Raw genomic sequence first — 6,962 nt, 5'->3', positions numbered from 1 at the left:
GAAAGGCTGACCTCGCTCTCCTAGCCCAGCTCTCCTGGTTTCTTTGCAGTGTGCCATTCCCCCCACTGCAACGGTGATACAATTATCGCATCAACGTTTAAAGCGTCGGTTGGTAATAATTGCCATAATCTAATGCCAGCCTGCAGTTTTTAACAGGAAATTCAGAAAGTAGCTGGGAAGTACTGGACAGAGAGTCCCCACGGAAATTCAGCTCAGTGCCCAAACTCGTTCCCAGGAACAATATGTAGCGCAGTCCGCAGGCCAAGTACAGTGGGACAGGGAAACAGCACTGAGCTGTGGATTAAGAGCAGATAAAGGAAGGCTCTTCTGCAAGTATTATACATGAATATGAATTAATAACAGAAATTATACTTTGCAGGTCGGTGAGAAAAGTAACTATGCAGCTGCCAGTGGGCCTTAAAAACTTGATTTTGGAGCCTCTAAGGGAGACTCAGGGGAAGGTGCTGTAGAGTGAGGCAGAGTGTGAAGGGAAGCACCCCGGAGTTACAGTCTGTTTCTTGCTCTTGCATTAAACCAACGGGTTTGGGGGGGTGGAGAGCGTGTTTATTTGGGAAAAATACCCAGAACCTAAATAATGAACCAGAATCCTGCTTAATTCCCCTCGCTTGAAATAACATACTTCTGAAGAGGGTCGATGGTAGGATGTCAGCCACGTTTGTTAACCAGCAATGTTCCACAGCAGTGTTGGTGACAGCGCTCTGCCATGATAGTGCCGTGTTTAGTTTCCAAGTCTCAGTATTTCACGTCCCTGAAGCTCCCGACCAGACCTTAACCTTTAGCTGGGCAGTGCCCCCTGAGAGCTCACCAAGGGGTTAAATTGTTGGTAACAATGCAGAGGGACGTTGTCTGTAGATTCCCTGGCATCAGTCTCTGCAGCACATCTACACGCAAGAACCGTCCTGTGCTGGCTCTGACAGTACAGCTTTGCTTTTCTTTTTTGCAGAAAGGAGAGGATATCTGCAGGTAGCAGAGAAATCTTTTGGGATCTGAGTTGTCTTTGCTACTGAACTTCAATATTTGGGATTCTGAACCCGATGATGTGTGCTACAGTGATAAGAGTATGGAGACTTGTGCATCTGTAAAACCAGTCACCAGAACCCACATAACTTGCGGGCATGAGGCAGTGTGAGTTCTTAAAACCCACTCTGCTCATTCCTTGCCTGGAGTGCAACTCGCAGGATTAAAATTTGTTGGAGGTCAGCAGTCCTGTTTCCACACGACGCAACTGCTACGGCTGAAGTCAGATTGATGTTTCCACAGCTTCTCATTGATCAGGCTAGTGCCTGCTTGTATTTCTCAGTATAAGCATGTATCCTCAGTTACGGATTCATTTTGCTAGTTACCTTTAATACATCTGTTTATTATTGGCCAAACCCACGAATACTTCTAAAAATGTATCTTTTTCCTCCTTTGCTCTGTTGGCCTATACATTACTAACGTAGACTGAATCTTCTAGTTAAACCCAGCTAAAGATAGATACTAGAATAAAACTGTTTGGGTTTTTTTATTCCGTATAGGTGCAATCTCCATAGCTATTCTAGTAGACTTTTAAAGGCGGCATTTACTAAGAATTCGTCCTAATATTTTGACTGTTAACCAGTTTTTTTCCCCTTAGAATAGCTTTTCTAATGGAACAATTCAGAAAAAGCACTATCATCATATCATAATGTACTGTGACAAGAACTGTTCAGCTTTATGTTTTGGCATTTAATGTATTCTCAGCTCTTCACTGTGGCTGGCAAGGGTAACTTTAAGCAGTCGATACTGTAGAGAAGTAGTTGAAAAAAATTTTTGTAGTAAGACATCCAGGACAAATTGTAGCAAACCTTCTCTTGCTGTTTTTCAATTCTTTTTAACATGCCTGTGTTTCTGTCTGGCATCTTCCAGCAGAAGTAGAAGACACCAGCTGAAGACTCCTGTGATTCACATCCACAAAGTTTCCATAGACTTTGCGAGATTTAGCGGAGATTGTCGCTGGCCTTGGAAAGAAGGGAGCAACTAGCTCACACAGAAACCCAAAATATGCAGAAATCTTGGCTCACAGTAGAAGGATTTTGGTTGTAAAACTTAGTTTGCTTCCAGAAACTTAATTGCATTGTTGTCCGAATATGAACTACTTCGTTATGGGCTTGGATATATGCCACAAATAAGCAACTCATAAAGCTAAAGAATCCCCTAAATTTTCAAGTGCTGATGCAAAGCCCTCTATAGGGCTCAGTAGAAATTGTAAAAGCATTTCTCTGAGTCTAAAGGACTTCTTGCCACATATTTTCGTTGCTGTTCCTGTTGAGACTTTCTGCTGTAGTGATCCTTACAGGGAGGACTCTCAGAAGGCCTGAAACCTTTCAGATCTTATTGCTTATACGTTTTCTTTTCTTGACAGAACAATATGAAATAGCTGACCTTGCCCAGAGCAATATCATTAAAGCTAAACAAGACGACACTTGTACTGTGTCTTGGTCAGGAGCTGTCTAAAGTGCTTTCTGAGTTCTTGTGGAAGAAGAAGAAAAATTTCAGGCAACTGAAATACATGTGATGCTAGCCAAATAACATTTCTTATTTTAACATGAATTTATGGGTATATTAATACGCATGTTTAAAACGAAGAAATTGAGTGTTTTCCAGCTCAGAAGCTCATCTTGAAATTTTTATTTATTTATCATACAGTAAATGAAATTCAGACTTAGACATTTTGAAGAACCTTTGTTTGAGGATCTACTAACGTGCTCTAGGCTAACATCCATGCTTGTCAGGTGACCAGCGGAGGTCTGTCAGGATGTTTTATCCCTCATATCAAACATTGGAGAATAGACGGAGCCCCGCTGACATTAGCTACCAACTAGCAACTGCACTTCAGTCAAGGTGAATGGGAGTCAGTAAGGGCTAGCAAAGGCCAGTGGGGAAGGGGAGTACACAGCAATTTTCTGGATTGGACACAAGAAGACAAAAATGAATTTTTGACAGACAATAAATCTAGTCTTCCTTTTTTTCCTTTACTTGGGAAGGAACTTGGCACACTTTACATATAGGTCCCGTTCATGCAGCCTTTGTGTCCACATGCTTAATTGGGCAAATATTTTAAAGTCATCGTTCTCTTCACCTTCTTCTCCCCAACACCCCTGAGTCAATGCTTCAGGGGCTTATGCAAGCACTGCTTCTGTTACGATGCTTGCACCATCCAGTGACCTAGTGAATCGTAACTGTCCGTTTAAGGAGTGAGATGCTGCAACACGTTCATGAAAACATGCAGACAGCATGGGCAATACCCTACTTTGGGCAGAGTTTTCCTTGTCTGCCCACTAGCTAGGTGGAGCTCTTTTACTTTGGTTCTCTGTGCTTGCACAGGATGGATAGCACTGAGGAGGGGGAATCATAGAATCATGGAATCATTTAGGTTGGAAAAGACCTTTAAGATCATCGAGTCCAGCCATTAACCTAACACTGCCAAGTCCACCGCTCAACCATGTCCCTAAGCGCCATGTCTACCCGTCTTTTAAATACCTCCAGGGATGGTGACTCCACCACTTCCCTGGGCAGCCTGTTCCACTGCTTGACAACCCTTTCAGTGAAGAAATAACCTCATAAACAAGATTATTTTCCTTTCTGGATCACCTTTTCCCATGATGTACTGGCTGTTGTGTCTTTTTCCCTGTACACCAGAGTCTTACTAGGCTGGAGTGCCATTCACAGCACACTTCCCGTCCTGGAGATTGTAGTCAACGATGGCTCTTTGCCGCTAAGTATACGTGAGTGCTAAATTGAATGTGTGCTCTTGTCTAATATTTAACAAAGCACATTGAGTTAATGACTAATGTTTCATTATTGCGGGAAGCTTTTAGCACCAAAAGGTTAAGTGGTTCATTTGAATATTGCCCGAGTATCTTTGCCCTGTCAGGGTTTTTTTTTCCTAAAGTTAATTTGCTATTGTTGTGATCATGTCTAACAAGTGGTGGGTAAAAGCGAAGGCAGGTTATGGGGGTCTGTTTCCATGACATAATTTTACTAGTATTTAGCAAGTTGGATTTTACTTACTTCAGCATCTAATTTGCATGGACCCTTATTTAGGGATGAAAAGCCAGTTTTGAGCATAGGCCATCTTCTGCTGGGAATTATTTGCATCAGAGGCAAAGGACTTGGGAGGAAGAGATAGAAAAACAGGCAAAGTTAATGGAGCTAGAAGAGGCTACCAGAGCTACCTGAAGAGACTTACTATGCATTTACACAGGTAGAGGAGTAGACTTAGGAATTATTGTTAAATACAAAATTGCAGTGGCTGAGTACTAGTAAAACACCATGGAAACAAGTTTCTGCTACACTGACATTAATGATATAAACTGCTCGTGACATGTAGTCTTAAAGGTGGAAAAAAAAATTTTGAAGACAAGCAAGCCTCCATGTTACTTTGGTTATGCTGAACTCTCAGTTCTTTGAATTATTTTTTTCAGTGAAAAGCAGATTTCCAGTAAACTAGTTCACCACATCTTTTTCTATTTAGTTTATTGAGAAGGGGAACACACAGACACATCAAACCCACACTGTCCTGCTTCGCTGCTTTCCAGCATGGGAGCAGTTTGTGAAGTTGGCTTCTGAACCTTGCAGGAAAAACATGGCTGTTGCCATTAATCAGCCTTTTCTTTCCATAGTCACTGTAGTGACTTTGCCACCCTACGGGAGAGCGTAACGCTAAATGTTCACCTGTGGCTTTGTAGCACCGGCATTTTTAGCATAACTGCTTCTCAGGTCTGTGTGCTCCAGGTGCCTTTTGAATAATTTGGATACTTTTTATTCTGAATCTTCGACTCAGAATCTTTTTTGCTTTTGATTAATGATAGGCCCCTATAGCTTCACCTCTCTGGAAAAGAGATCTAGCTTAGTACAGCAGTGTTAATACCAAGAAAAAAGCAGTCAGAGAGGCTTTGCTTTCGAGGTAGTGGGTGTGGGATTTTTTTTAACTAGTTCATTATTACAATTTCTGTATCAACTCTTTAAATTGGGCAAGCTTCTTTTTTCTAAATCATCTAAATGATTTTTTTCTAAATCATTTTTCTAAAGCCATCTAAATTAAGGTGGCTGTTTAAGTAAGACTTGCTTGCAACGGAACATGAAATGTTGATAAATTCAGATACCTCCTGGTTACATATTACTGTTTAACATGTAAGATAGAAATGAAGCTTCTTTGCAGCTTTCAATTTCAACAATATCTGATCTGCCTTAAGCATTGGTAGGGAGAATATCCAGGAGCTTGACTGAGAACAACTACGTCTGTGCACTACTATGGGGGATCTAAACTAACCATCATCAATTAATTTGGCACACTTGCAGACTTCTTAGTCCTAGCACCAAAAGGTTTAAAGTTCTTTTAAAGATACTTTTGTGGGCCTTCGAGTAGCCCGTTAGGTGTTTGTGCGGTGGAGTGATGCTTCAGTCCAGGAACGTGTCTCTGCAGTGTTAGAGTTAAGGGAGAATTACTAAACTCCTTCTTCCCCCAGAAACAAACCCGATTTTCTCTTTGTTTGCTTTGTACTATAAAGCTGGAAATGTTCCCTCAAATGGTTTTCAATGGCTCCCTACGCATCTTTTGAGCACAATAACTAGCTTGAAGATCAGCTTCTCATTTTTCATGTTTCAGGAGTCCAGAGAATTTTGCGGTAAAAAATGTTTTATCTTGCATTGCTCAAAGCACTTGGAGGGACTACTCTCTGCAGGAAAAAAACACTGACTTATGCCAAAGACCTTCCCTTCCCAAGTCCAGGTCTTTGCCTCCCTTAGGGCAAAATCTCCATGACCGTTATCAAAGCACTGTAATATCATACTGCTTTTCTGTGTAAGTGCGTGCTTTGCTAAATCAGGGTTCTCTGTGCATCTCAGCATTGAGATCCTATAAAGGGATCAGCCCTCTTATTTTAGACCAAAAATAGGCATGAGGAAGTATTTTTGTAAATGTGCTCTAATTCATCCAAAGGCATTATTCTCTAAGACCTAGCGAACAAGATCTGATGGGATTGACTTGATTTCACTCCTTGTTCAATATCATCCTTTTTTTTGGTAACATTTTTTCCTGCCTTATTACATCAGCATATCCCTGCTTCTGGTGGTATCTTGTCACCTCTGACATCACAAAGCAAGACACAAGATTTAGCAAACCTCCTCAGAACAGAGTATTTCGCAGTGGGTTAGGCTGCCAGGCAAAGCACATGAACACAAACCAAACTGAGCATCGTGGCAAGCACATACCTGGAGCCAAGACACTGCGTGCTATTTAAATGACCGGGGAACAAACATTCCTTCACACCCTCAGGACCGCTTCAGGAGACACACCAAGGAAAGGGTGACCAAAAGGTACACCCACAGCTCCTCTGCTTCAGAGCAATGTAAAATAAAATGGCTCATTTCAATAGACACCTCACATTTCAATAGACTGCCTCAATAGACAGATAACCCTGGAGGTAGTTGCTCAGGGATGCAGCGATGCCCGCAGCAGGGCAGCCGCTGTTCCCGGGCGCCGGCAGCAAGGTGTGAGAGAGCTTCTTTTATCGTGCCCGTCGCTCCCTGTGCCGTGGGGGGCCAGACGGTGCTGTGCTGAAGCCTGAAGCAGCGCTGGAGTCTGTTTACTCAACGGATCTGAAAACGTTTCCCATTGGCACTTTTCCATACAAGTTGACAGGGCAGGAGTTGCTAAATTTGTGTCAAAAGCCAACACTTTCCTGCCTCCGCAGGTTCTTGCAATGCTCAGCTCCATGCACCCTGCAGAAAAAGGTTTCTGTGTTGTGTCTCATCCTCTGAAACAGGTTTCCTCAGAAGATTAGTAATTTTTTTTAATATTTTCATGTCTTTTAAACTGTGAAAAGCCCAAAAGGTTGAAGGAGGACCTCAGAAGCCACTAATGCTTCCCTTGCGTGAAACTAGATTCCCTGAGCCTTGCAATGTGATCCACTCCTTGA

The sequence above is a fragment of the Gymnogyps californianus genome, chromosome 1 (genome assembly GCF_018139145.2).
Source record: "Gymnogyps californianus isolate 813 chromosome 1, ASM1813914v2, whole genome shotgun sequence".
Taxonomy (NCBI): Eukaryota; Metazoa; Chordata; class Aves; order Accipitriformes; family Cathartidae; genus Gymnogyps; species Gymnogyps californianus.
Note: the sequence above shows the minus strand (reverse complement) of the source record.